The 13,520-nt window shown below is 45.7% G+C and overlaps 1 long non-coding RNA gene across 2 annotated transcripts in view; it reads left to right on the top strand.

Annotated features, from left to right (window-relative positions):
• Positions 1–1,114: 1,114 nt before the first annotated feature.
• The window catches only part of LOC116217098, a 46,478-nt gene continuing 34,072 nt past the window's right edge, over positions 1,115–13,520 (top strand). Inside the window, exons 1-3 of one of the 2 annotated variants that reach the window (XR_004161065.1) lie at positions 1,115–1,216; positions 4,153–4,220; positions 11,623–13,514. This is a non-coding gene — a long non-coding RNA (uncharacterized LOC116217098). Of the gene's footprint in view, positions 1,217–4,152; positions 4,221–11,622; positions 13,515–13,520 lie in introns of those variants that run through there. The other variant, XR_004161066.1, reaches the window with a different exon arrangement.

The raw sequence follows: 13,520 nt of genomic DNA, 5'->3' as shown, positions 1-13,520 counted from the left end.
GCATCAAATTTGAGCCTCTGGCAGCAGGATGTCAAATCCTGGGCTGAGCCTCTTCTGGCTTATTAGTTCCCGAGCTCAAAATGACAGACTGTTCCTATAGCAAGCAAACTGCTGCTCCAAGAGAAGAGATCAGTGGGAGCAGTTGGGCATTGACGAGCAAAGGCTGAGTGCCTGCTCCATGATGTTTAGGTCTTTGTGATAATAATTAGATCTTAAAATGTGTCAGTTCTGTATAGGGCAAATCATCAGCATAGGCCAGGAGCCTGTTTCCATGGGAGTGAGTGTGTCTGCTGGTGTGTGACTTGCATAAGAGATAGCTAATACAGCTGTGACCCTGCATAGCTGTATCTCAGCTTGTAAGCTATGGAAGCAGGATGGGAATGATGTGAAAATGAAGGACTCATGCTAACTCCTGATTTCTGCTGTCTTCATCACTTCTGACTTTCATAAAACCTTCCCCCTCAGAGGTGCAGTCAGTGTTGCTGCTATAAAGGCAGTGAGGAACACTGCCAGTGTCCAATGGTCCTCAGATAGCAGCTTTCTTTTCCCATCAGAAAAAGTGTGGCTATAACTTACCATTTGTATGTTGCTTTGAGAGAACAGAAATGTTACGTCTGTTTTCCCTTCTGTCTCTACCACTTCTATCTCAATGGTTTTCATGCTGCGAAGAAGGAAGGATGAGACCACTTTTCCTGGGGAAGTGGAGGTGCTGAGGTGACCAGGGATGACTGCAGAACCAGGACAAGGAGAAATGATCATATGTACTGTAAAATTGAACCATTCACTATACTGAAGTCAAGCTTTCTCTGTGCATTGATGCATCCTGTTATCCAGAGGAACCATGGCAAGCAAATTCATTTGGTTCCATATACCTTCTCCAGACCAGTAGCAGGAGGGGAAAATTCTCCTTCCCATGATCTCCACTTTCTCAAGACTGACTCAGTCATCTCTATTCAAGAGGATGAAGAGAAGAATTTGGTGATATATGGAAACTGCTGAGTCACGGCCTGAACCACTGATTGAGCACCTGGGGAAAAGACCCGGTCAGCTCTGTGAGCACAGGTGAAGGCAATTCAGCTGTGTGATCAGAAGGGGTGCAGCCTGGTTGCACCTCTCTTAGACCTCATTGAAGGGCTGACTGCCACTGGGGAAGGATCTCTGGTTGGAGATCTCTTCCTTGTGCTCTTTCCCTGTGAGCATAGATCGTCAGAGATGGGTGAGCACCTTTCTTTTTTCTCTGTAAGGCCATTCTGTTTGTGCTAGTCTCTTTATTATTATGTCTCTTTGTTATTATTTTCCTGGATTGCCCTTCCACCGTGTTGATCTTTTGGATAATAACAGCTGACATATTTGGCTCTCCCCAGAATCCATGGTACGAAATGCAACTTGTATTCAAGACTGCAGTCATTTTATCTTTTGTGCTCTTCTCTCTTTTCTCTTCTAGCCTTCTCACTGTTGCCTACACAGAGAATTTTCAGTTCTTTCAGCTGCTCCTTCTCCTTTCTTTGCGCTTGAGACATTTTCTGTCCCTGCAGGTTTAGATCCTGGGGGAGTATTGGCAGAACCCATGCATCCCGTTTTCTTTTAGGATTTGGCATAGGAGCTTTCTGAAGACCTGGACACAAATATCTGCTTTCTTCATCTGAATGTGACTGTTGCTATCTGATAAATGGGTGGGATCATGCAAGGTCTGTTGCTGTTGGTTGTGATCCCAGCATTGCCAGCGCTCAGTCCTGTCTCACTTGAAGGGGTTGGCATGGCTACCAGCCTTCATTCCCCTTTTTTAAGCCCTTAGTTTCAGGATAACCTGTGAAAGGAAAGAGCAGTACAGTTGCACAGCCTCTGATCCACCAGCATGACCTCAATGAGAATTAGGTTAAAGCTAATGCAAAATAGGTGAAGCCTTGCAAAGCAGAGAATACCCGGGGGGACTCCAGGCTCAGAGAGCGAACTGCTTTGTCACCATATTAAATCAAATGCACAACATGGATAGTTTCTGCTAGCATGCAGTCTACAGAAGTTCTGGAGGTGAGAAGGGATCTGAGCAGCTATTAATTTTATCTGTGTGCAGTAAGTCTTTTCTACCCCCATGGAGAAAGATAAATGCAGGAAGCTTTTGGAGCCTGAGTTTGCTGAATTCCTCATGGATTTGAATGGCCACATTATAACATTGGCTTGGGAGCTCATCAGGCCTCAAAATAGAAGCAAATCTGGTGATATGCAGTGCTGGGAAAGTCAACAGAGAAAATGAGCGTTCCGTAGGAACAGTGGTTGTAGTTTACCACTGCCACAGCAGTGCCATGGTCACTGCTTCCACTTGGAAGCTGAGTCCATGACACGAAGGGGGAACATCAAAAGCCAATGAGGGACCCTGGATTGCAAAGCAGATAACCTTGCTCCACTGAGCAAAATGCTCTCTTTGTTCCTTTGATCTAGGAGGGGTACTATCTGTTGGCACCCAAACTGCTTTGGGGGATTTTGCTGAACTCCACTGCCCCACCAGCTCACAACATTGGAGGCAGTTGGATTTCAAGGATGAAATCAAATAATTCCTCTGTGAGCTTATTGTGAGATGTCTTTGGCTAAAAGCCTGGGAACCAATCTTCTCATGACCTAGTATTCAGTGATAGCAGACTGCTTTATGCTGTATTAGTCTCCTTCACATGCTTGTTTTGAAGCAACGGAGTTCAGCTGAGGGTGGGGGAGAAGAACACAAAAATATTGCTGATCTCCACTGCTGATGCTGGGAAAGGCCAGAGCCCCATGTGGGGCCCTCAGGAGGGACAAGAATCTATCTGTTGAGATTGAGCCTGATTTAATTTTTCTTATAAAGCACCTTAGCAGCTGTCTACATCTGATAGGTTGTTAATAAGACTCCCTCAATGCAAAAGGGAAAGTAATTTACATTGGCTTCGCACCTCTGGCAAGCAGGAAAGATCCTGCCCCACCTGAGAGTGATTGGGGAGCAGACAGGTGCATGCAGCATGGGGGGAAGGCTGGCTCCATGCTAAACAGCCACAAGAAAATGCCATTTGGAATGTAGCAATGAGTGAGTGACCTGGGCAGAGAATCAGCTTTCTGTCCACAGCAGTGCTTTGGAGCAGCTTCCCAGCCAGATCCTGCAAGATTGCTCCACAAGGAGCAACAGTGCTACCTGACTGCAGGTTGCTCCGTTTAGCCCAGTGCTTCTGCTGACACACTGTTTGCTCTCCCTTCTAAGAGGCATGGGAGTTCCAGCATCAAGCTGCCCTAGGACTCTTTTTATTTTTCTGCTCATAATGAGCCGGTAGCGTCTTAAGGAAGGGCTGTGGCATTCATTGTGTTGTAAAGGTCTCTCCAAGAGGCGTAAGAGTGCAGTTACCCAACCTCACATCTCCTGCTACCTGAGCAGGCACAGGTACCTCCAGAAACAGAATCATTAAGGTTGGACAGCAAGACCACTAAGATCATGCAGCCCAACCATCAGCCCATCACTGCCATGCTCGCTCAGAAGGACCAAACCAAGACTGAGTCTTTGCACTGTGTTACCCTCTAAACCTGCTGTCACACCAGTTTGGTTCTGACTTTAGCTGGATGTTCATCATCTTTCTGTGGATCTTACAACCTCCAAAAGGAACACTGAGAGGCACCTCTCCATGCTTCATGAATGGGTCCTGCAGCCCCTGTGCCCTGGGAGGGGTGACAGTCCAGAGGCATGCATTGAAATCCTCATGTGAAAGCAGGCTGGGATGGTGCCATGCCCTTCAGGGAAAAATGTAGGGGAATGTAAAGGAGCAGGATTTGCACTCTGCAGCCCACCAGCTTTAAATGCCCCTGCCTTTTCTGCCAGAATGCTGAGGAGGGGAGAACTAGAATTACGTCAAACAAAAGAGGGTGATGGAAGCGTTTTGTTTTCTTGTTCCTTGACCACTGGGATCATGTAGAGGATTTGTTCTCTTAAAAGGCAGAGGCTGGGTCCGGAGCTTTCTCCTGGATTGTCCTCAGTTACTGAAGCATTTTCAGAGGGGGTGGGGAGCAAAGAGAACTGATTGCTGAGTGCTTGCAGCTGGAGTGGGCTGGGAGACTCCTCAGAGCCTTTTAGTGCCCAGGCCAACCTTTGTGGAGGTGGGAAGGAGGGCACTTGAGGTTGTTTTCTTTTTCTGTGGTCCACAGAGATGTTGAAAGCTTCTGGATGACGGAGCAGGAGAGGCCCTTATGCTGAAGGACTCGGCGACCACAAGGTAAGTTTGTTTTTTCGACTTCGTGTTTAAACTGTCTTTAAAAGAAAGCGATGTCAGAGATTGTGTTAGAGCTTTGGGTAGCATGATGTGATTGTTTAGCAGAAAGTTGTGGCTGATTTAGGGTGCTGGTAGGGATAAGTAGGGAAGGAAGCCCAAGCTGCCCAGAAAAACTGGATACCCCGTCCCTGGAGGTGCTCAAGGCCAGGTTGGATGGGGACCTGGGCAATCTGACCTGGAGGGGGGTGATTAGCCTAGAGCAGGGGTTGGAGCTCCACGGTCTTGAAGATCTCGTCAATCTAAGCCATTCTATGATAATGTGGTGGATGGGGAAGGGTTTTGTTGTTGGACAAGGTGGTTGAACATCTTGGAGTAGGTCATTAGAAGATATGGTAGTAGGAGATTACTCAGGAGAAAGGTGAGTCCTTTCAGGGGAGTTTATATCTAAAAATCAGGTCTATGAGAGCACAACCTGAATATTAATTAGAAGATCAATGTATCTACGTGTGAAATTTCATTCCTTTCTTGATTGAGCTGTGCTGGAGAGCAGTGTGCTTTGACAGTGGATGTATTGTACCCTTGTTCTATGGAGGTCTCAAGCACTCCTGTCATAGCTGCAGGTAAATATGGGACCTTGCTAAAAAGGCTCAGCATTTACAGCAGCCTTTACAAATGAGGGATCTTGCCTGAAAGCAAGAAAGATGAAATTAAGACAAGTGCAAAGTGCTCCTTTTAGACAGACAAAACAGAAGACAAACAAAACGGAATACGTGATAAGGCAGCAGTACGGCAGGTGAGGTCCTGGGGTTTGTGCTGCTTCACAAGCAGAATATGAATCAACCCTGCACTGCTGCTGCAAAACAACTCGTTGTACCCAACACTGTATTAATGAGAGTGCTCTTTGCCAGATATGAGAGGCAATTATTGCAATCTGCTCGGGGCTGGCAGAGCTTCAGCCAAGTGTGGGTGTCTGGAACTGATGAGAAACTTTGTCTACACCCATTCAAAAATTGGGAGGGATGGTCCAGTGAGGGCTGGGGGGGGAAGGTGAACGGTAAGAGGTTAGGCAAATAAATACTGTGAACAATGCTTGAAGACAGTGCATTTGTTTATTTTTGGAGAAAAAATATGGAAATGGGATGCAGTAAGTCTTTTTACACATAAATAGTACTTATAAAAAGGCTGGAGATGAGGTGTTTTCCATAGTCACTGGAGTGGAAAAAGAAATTGCTTGAATTTATAGTGGAGATGATTTAAAGTGTTTATTAGGAAAGCCCATCTAATTCCTAGAGGGGTAAAACACTGAAGCAGGCTGCTTGGGGAGGATCACAGATTCATTAAGGCTGGAAAAGACATCTAAGGTCATCTACTCTACCAGTCCACCTACCACCAGTGGTGCCCACTGACCACATCCCTCAGTGCCACATCTCTATGGCTCTTGAGCACCTCCAGGGTTGGTGAATCTACCACCTCCCTGGGCAGCCTGTGCCACTGCATCACTGCTCTTTTGCAGAAGGATTTTTTTCCTAGTAAGATGATGCTGCATCTCCTTTCTCAGTGGATCTTAGAGCAGTTAGACAAACAACAATCGGGACAAATACTTAAGTATATTTGATCCTGTCTCTGATCCCATGGGATGCCTTTCTGCCATACATTTCTATAATTAGGTACAATATAAAGACACAGACTCTTCCTTGAGGAGTTAAAAATCTGCCTATAATTAGAAAAAGTCATAATCTTTTAATGATAAAACTAGGTTAAACGTGCCTTATGTGACAGCTCCGTTAATGTATCATTATGGAACAAACATCAGGAGGGAAGGGAACTCTTTAAACTAAAGAACAGCGCTGGTGTAGCAACATGAGTATAAAACTGGCCAGGCATAAATTAGGCAGGAAATTGAAAGAAAGTTTTGAACTGTCAGAACAGCAATGCTCTAAAACAGCCTTTTATAATGGGAATGCTGCAGGCAAAAATCAGAACTTGTTTTTAAAACAGAGCTCGCTAAATTAATTCAAAGGATTATATAGAGCTACTGCCTGTCACAGTGGAGTCCCGGGCGAGGAGATCCCTTTTGTTTTCTTATTTTAGGAGCTGGGGGGAACAGAAGTGTTTTTGCCCCAGTGGGGCTGTTTTCTGCTGTTTATTGACACAGGTGTGCCTCTTTCATCCTGGTGCTTTTTCTGCTGTTACTGCTGTCCCTTTTAAGACATGAAGGTCGCAGCGCTGTTTAAAACGGCACAATTGCAATAGGGGTAACTCCATCTTTAGGAAGACCTTCTGAAAGGGGACTGCAAAGCCTCAGGAGCTGCAAATCATCTTGACGTTCCAAGGTTGCAAACTGTGCTGATTGCAGAGAGCGTGGTTTGGGGTTAATGTGAGCAGCTGGGAGAGCTGCTTCAGGTGTTCCCATTTGGCAGCCCTGGTGGTGCAACATGAGGGGTTGGGGTTGGGTAAGAAGCTGCTGCAGTGAGATGCTGTGTGTCAGATGCAGCTAATAGGACAGTGCAGGCTCTGTGCCAGCAGAGGAACTGAATTTGGAGCTGACAAATGAAACAGTTGTGATTAGAAGTGCTACGCTTTGGAGTTATAAGCAATTTTCCTATAATCAATCATCCAAACGAAATTGTTTTCATTTCTTTACATTATTTAGCACCCCTTTGATAGCAGACAATAGGAGCTGTGTTTTGATTTCTTCTTGTGACCTGTTGCTCAAACTGATGTGATATGTGTGCTTTGGCAGTGGGATGCTGGGGGGAAGGAGCTGAACTGGCTCCTGTGTTGTTTTTAGTTTTTTTTTTTAAAAAAAAAAAACCTTGGCAAAGACCACATCTGTGATAATCAGTCATTCAGATAGAGACATTGTTTGTCTGCTCGCATTAGGTTTGTAGAGTATCTGGCTGTGCAGAGCTGTCAATGAAACTTCTACATAAGAGGATGGTAGAGGGAATGAGGGAGGTGTTAAGGGAGAGCTGGGTTTGAGAGCCTCTGGCTCCCTGAGTGATAACAACAAAGGTGAGATGTTATTAGACCCAGCAGCTCTCCTGGGTGTTCCTAATTACATGGAGATGCTGACCCAGCTGGAGATTGTGGAGGAAGGGATAAGTAGAGCAGGAAGGCTGGTTCTGATATCCTAGGCTGACCCATATCGAACAATCCCTTTCCTTTTCTTAGGGGTTAAGTGCATCTTTGAGATCTAGGGGGATCCATCTGCTTTCCCTTGGCCAAAGTGTGTGAGAAGGGAGAGGAAGTTTGTGGGAAGCATAAGTTAAGGTGACTGGGATGTGCTGAAAAACTGCTTGTGGGAAGATGCAGCAAGAATAAAGCCAATGCCTACTCTGGAGCGTGTGCTTTTCATCTCTTTTGAGCCTGATCACTTTGGCCACGTTTCAAGTCATGACCTGTTTGCACCATGCTATAAATCAGCTCAAGGTGGGTTTGTAGAAAGGTAGCCTGCAAATGCTACGTCCTTAGCTGAGGCAAGAAAGTCTTTTTCCACAGGCAGGCAGTACAATGAGCAGGATCTTCTCATCTGCTCAATTCAGAGCTGCCATTAAGCTGATTTGTCCCAGGATATGTCTCAGCAGGAACATCCCACTGCTTAGCCAAGATGCAGACATTGCTCTGTGCATGTCAGGGCAGGTGTGCACGGCCTGCTATGCAGCAAACTGACAGAGACCTCTCTAATGGAGCCTGTCCCACTGAGTGATGCTCCCTACGGGATGCTCAGCCTGGCATCTATTGGTCCCACGGCAGGGAGTTGGTATTTGGAACTGCTGGAAAATCTCAGCATGTCATAGGAGTTCCCAGTGTTATTGTTCATCAGGAAAGGGTACAAACATTTGTTTCTAAAGAGAGCTTTGAGACAAACAGAACTGGAGAGCAATTTAAGGATTAGTTTCAGCTTTGACTCAAGAGCTTGACTATATATATTTTTAAATATCGCTGCGCGTTTCAGTTTTCATTCAGCTGGCTTTCCTTGCCAGTAGTGTGGCATGTGTGGGAGTGCAGGGGCTGGGTTTTCTTCTTGTTGTCAAATCTGAACAAATACTGGGCTGGAAGCCTGCTCACTCAATGCTGGGAATCACAGAGGCGCCGGGGCCTCCTAGCATGTCCAGGTAAACAAGAAAGGCACGTTGATTGTATCACTGGCACAGCAGATTAACTCTAAGTACACGCTGCTCTGTGGCTCGGCTTCTTTGCAATAAGTGGAGATGGTGCTGCTTTTCTTCCTGCCGTTGTCTATCCTGCCTGTTTGGCTGCTGCTGGTGGAACAAGGAGTGTTTCTTGGTTCGTGTTATACAGTGCTATGTACAGCACGGCCCTGTTTGCAGCAGGAGGCTTTCAAGTGTTGCATTAGAGGGAGCACAGAGCACCAAACCTGATGGATGAGCAGCCTGGGTAGCACTAACGAAGGTGATAGATGGGCATGTGCCTGTCAGACTGCAACAGCTGAAATTCACCCAGCAAATCCCGTTTGTAACAAACCACCATTTACAGACATCCTAACGGGAAGACCTGTTATTTTTTTTTTTTCCACTGCTAATTGGTTCTCCTTGATAAAGCAAATGCTTATATGAGGTTGAATGGATGTGATGATCTTTATCTTCCTGCTCTCCCCAAGGTATGCTGTATTTAGCCCACAAGGGTACATCTTTGCCTCTCCTTCATGTCTTAATTTTCCTTGCGTAATGCCACTTAAATACTGAGCAGTACAAAGCCTCAAAGCACTGAATATCTATGGACAGTTAAAAATGAGTGTTGCTCTGTATTTTGAGGTGGTGGATTGCCCTCTCCTTTCATGGTGACTATGGGGACCTTGATGGCCGCTTTATGCAACACGTAAGGCTTTTATCTCTACTTCAACTTCCTCCATCCTCCTTCTCCTGATCTTTAGAAAATAATAAATCCACCTCCCGATCGTGGTGGTTAAAGTTTCCAAGTTCTTTTAATTAAGGCATGCTTTCCCTCCATTCATATAAATGACTCAGAGTTTATCTTCTATTGCTCTGTTTCTGCTGGAGAAGCCTGGGAAGCACGTGGTAGGGATGAGAAATATGTGGGGTTTTTTTGCTATGCCTTGTCACTACCAGTGGCATGTGCCAGCTGCTTCACAAGGGTTATTAATCTCTAGAACAAAACTTTTGATGCTGCAGTGACTGTTGAACCTGAAGAAGAAAAATGGTAGAAAAATGCTCCATACTGCGTATTTTGCTTTTTCTGCTGCTGTATTTTCCTCTGTTTCAATGGCTCTTGGCTTGCAGAAGTACAACAATACTTAATTATTGTACATAAGTCGCCCTAAAGTCCTCTTCCTTCACTTAAATAGGAGAAATGAACCACCAAGAAGTGACTCAGCATGTGCTATACGCTTACTTTTGTATTTGCTTGTGCACAGGGAGTCTTGTTGCGCATGTAACAGACTAAAATTTCCAGGTTTCCTTTTTCCATCATTTCTCTTCTTCCAGTTGATCAAACCTGAGTAACTACCAGAGCCAACACACGGGTCACTGAGATTCATCCCTTTTGGATGAAACAGCAAAAAATTCCCCAGATCCTGATGGCAGTCATTAAATATTGCTTTACTGGGCTTTCAGCACCTAGAGGAACTCGACCTAAGAGGCTCTGGAAGTTTGGGTTATAATGGCCACCACAGCCTGAGCATCTTTACCTCCTGGTGTGAGCGCATGAACACAGCAGTGATGGAAGCCTTAGTCATAGCAGTGGGTTTCCAGGAAACCTCGTGTGAGAGAATGTTGCCTTGAGGCAGCAGACAGCGTTATCAAAAGCCTACCAGGGACACATGCAAAAAATGGGAGCTTAATTGCCATATTTCCTCTTTATCTCAGTATAATTAACAAGCTGGTGTCTCTGCAGCTTTAGTTGAAGGGAGCGCTCAGAAGTGTGTTGTGGAGCACGGGAGCTGTGTTACTGTGGGAGTGTTTGTGAAGTCCCAGCGGCAGATATTTCAAGCACTGTTCAAAGAATGATCTTATAAAACAGAGCAACAAAACACAAGTCTTTCTATTGTTCTTATCGTTGAGGTTGGGAAAGACCACTAAGATTGTCTAGTCTAACCATCAACCCATCACCTCCCTTTGTGGATTAGCCCTTGGCATCTGCTGGCGGAGGGCAGTAGCACATCAGGTGAGAGGTGAACCGACAGGGGTTGAGGCCAGGAGCTCCGTGCGTGGTGACTCAGTGTGATCAGAGGCATCCACACAAGCAATGTCAGTGGGCAGGTCTCTGTGTGATGCGCCGGGTGGGATGACTCAGCCTTATCTGCAGTGCTGTCTTCAAACTGCCCAGGAGGTGACACCTGCCAGTGCCAAGAGGTGCAGACGTGAGCTCTAATTGCCATTGTGACTCAGCTCAGTGTCTGACAATTTGTCTTGCATCTAGCATCACTTGGTCTGTGACTAAAGTGGCTTTTTACTGGAGGAGCTGGTTTCTACCTGTTCATACATCCTTGCTTTGCAGGCAGGATGACGTGTGCAGTCACAGCAACGAGAAGCAAAGCTCTGGAGTGTGAAAGTGAGCTTGGGTGTGAGTCAGGTTTGAGTGCAACTTATCTCAGGAAGGGTCTGGCAATGTTTTTGAAGGCAATACATTCCCAGGCCTTTTGAGGCCTTATCAGGGATCTGGCTGTTTTATCTATAATGGCTTTTCATAAGGGATGCAAAAAGCTCCAGTATGTTACTCATGCATCGAGCATGCAGAAATCATCCTGGTTTGTGGAACGACAGGTGAATTTGCAAAACTGCGCTTAATGACTGAGTGACAATCATCTCCAGAACGTGCTTTCAATATGATATTATGAAGGATCATCTTTCTCCTGCCTATGAGGCTGAAAGAAGCCCAGGGGAGAGGATCTCTTGGGTTTATTTGCTTTGTTTTCAATTGATTTTGGAGATTAAAGCCTGAGTGAAAGTAGCAGCTTGAAAGCTCTGGATACAGAGAGCTGCTGTTTTTCTCAGCACAGCAGCGCATTGTCAGCCTGTCTGGGTCCTGACCTGATGCTGTTGGGATGGTGTTGGTTCAATCGAGCGACATTCTTACACCTCCCGTCCTCTGCAAACACACACGTGTGCATAAACTGCTTTTCTCCTGTTTCAAAGCAGCAGGTTAGGTGGTAACGTGAGTGTTTGTCCTTTGCACGTTGTTCCTACAACATTCCCCACGCTGTAATAACTCTGTTCCTAATCCACCTGGTTTTCTACCAACCTCACTGAGCGCTTAAAAGGTATTTCCATAAATTATAGCACTTTTGAAGTGTTTTCTCTTGCCTGGAACAGCAAGTAAATGAAAGTTTATAAATTAGATGATTAGTCATGGGGTGCTTTTCTTGGGGACCCATGGCCCTGCCTCTGTTTTCAATTTGATGATATTTCTCCTTGCATTTCAGCTCCATTCTGTGTCTTCCTTCAGCAAAGGTGAATGTCTTCATCTGTGTACCTTGAGCTCTCCCTGAGTGCTCAGAGTGGCTCAGATCAGGACGTGTCCCATGGTTGAAGAGTTTTCTTCAGGTCTGAGGAAAGCTAAAGCAGCCTGCTTTGGCTTTTTAACAGTAGCAAGCTGAGTTGGCTTGAAGTCTCCCTGCTGTGTCTCCAGCATCATCGTCATAGCATCACGTTCCTGCTCCCAATTCAGAGCTGTGCTTCTCCAAGGAAGGTGAAGGTACAGCAGCAGGTTGTACCCTGTAAATAGATGTCAGAAATTCACAACCCGTATGAATGAGGGAATTGAACTGACATCCTCTGGTCTTACTCGGCTGTGCTTGGTAACCTAGTAAGATGCAGCAAGCTGCGTTGGCTTGAAAATTCCTTCTGTCCTTCTTTTCCTGTTCTCCGCGTCCTGGATCAGCATAGCCCTTGTGGTTTTCTGTGCTCCCTGTTTTCTACACACGTGCCTGCAGGTCACACAGGATGAGCAGCAGAGGCCAATGTGATGAGCAAGAACCACAGTTAACTCCTGGGCAAAAAATAATGGCCTTAACTGATGGCTGCTACTTGGAGCCTGCCACTGGGTTTGCTGCTGCCCTTCCTGTTATCTCAGGCTGCATGATGCTTACCTTCAAGAATTCGCTCAGTCCAAGAGAGCAAAGAAAATGTTGTTTCACAGATGCACGACCCTCGCTCTGCAGGCAAGAAAGTATGTTGCTTCTCTGGTGCGTGCTCCTGTCAAGCTGGGAATGGGCTCAGTACAAGATCCCTGTTCTGCATCCCCTGTGTGCCTGCACAAGGCTTTAAAACCAGTGAGGTCCCTTCCCTGAGCCACTGGCAGGTCAAGTGTTCAGTCTGATGGCTGTGCTGTTAATCTGTCTGTGGGGTATGCAAGCACAATCCTTTCTTGATGTGTAACAGTTTCATTCTGGGTAGCTGTTGGGGATTTTGATTAGGCTAAAGGAGGTGTGTGAGAAGGGATCTGTCTAATTCTTTTAGGAATCTGGGAAGATTTCTGGATTCTTCTGTAATTTTCTGGAAGCCCTCTGGAAGTGAATTTTTATAATTAACAGAGGTGCACACGTGAATGCAAACAGAAATCTTGTGCTTGCGATCACGCCGGTGCTCTAAATGCAGACCAGTGAAATATAGCTCTTGCCATATTGAATTCATTCTCAGCTTCTCTTTTATGTAATGCATTTCTCTCTTCTACATATCTCTCTGCTGTGACACTGCTGCTGTTTTAGTGAATTGCTTCTTGTAATCTTTCTTTTTTTCAAATGGTAAACTTGTTCCTGATGTAATTACTGTGATAAAGCTCTGTGGCCTGACAGATCATCCTTAACAGCACTGCTGCTGTTAACTTCAGACAAGAGGCCATTCTATTTCAATCCTTTGTGAGAAGTGTGGTAAACAGTAAACAGGTTTGTTTTCCTTAGCGTCATCTCCCTCTGCATTAAGTCTGTCTGCAAAGGAGATGGTCCCCAGGTCTGTCTTCCTCAGCATTGAGGTTCCCTTGGGACTGCTCTGCAGCCCAGAATAGCACTGATGCAGTGCTGCCAAGTGGACAGCATCTCCTGCAGGAGATGGATTCCATGTCAGCTAGGCACGTGCTCACCATGCTGATGCCAGCTTCTCTGCTAGTGCTTCCACCGAGGGGTAATATTACTTCCCCCCCATCTGTAAATAAAGAGATAACAAATATCAATTAAAACACACTTTCCAATCAGGATGCAGAAGAAAATCCTCATATGTACTCATTGCCTGAATCCTGTTTGTCCAACTATATGAGTCAGTGCATTTCTGAGTAAGGGGAGAAAGCAGTTTGAGGTCCAATCTGGCAGCTTTCCTCTATTTTTTT

This window comes from Meleagris gallopavo, chromosome 12 (genome assembly GCF_000146605.3).
Source record: "Meleagris gallopavo isolate NT-WF06-2002-E0010 breed Aviagen turkey brand Nicholas breeding stock chromosome 12, Turkey_5.1, whole genome shotgun sequence".
In the NCBI taxonomy this organism is placed as follows: Eukaryota; Metazoa; Chordata; class Aves; order Galliformes; family Phasianidae; genus Meleagris; species Meleagris gallopavo.
Note: the sequence above shows the minus strand (reverse complement) of the source record. Positions and strands in the feature narration are given on the sequence as shown.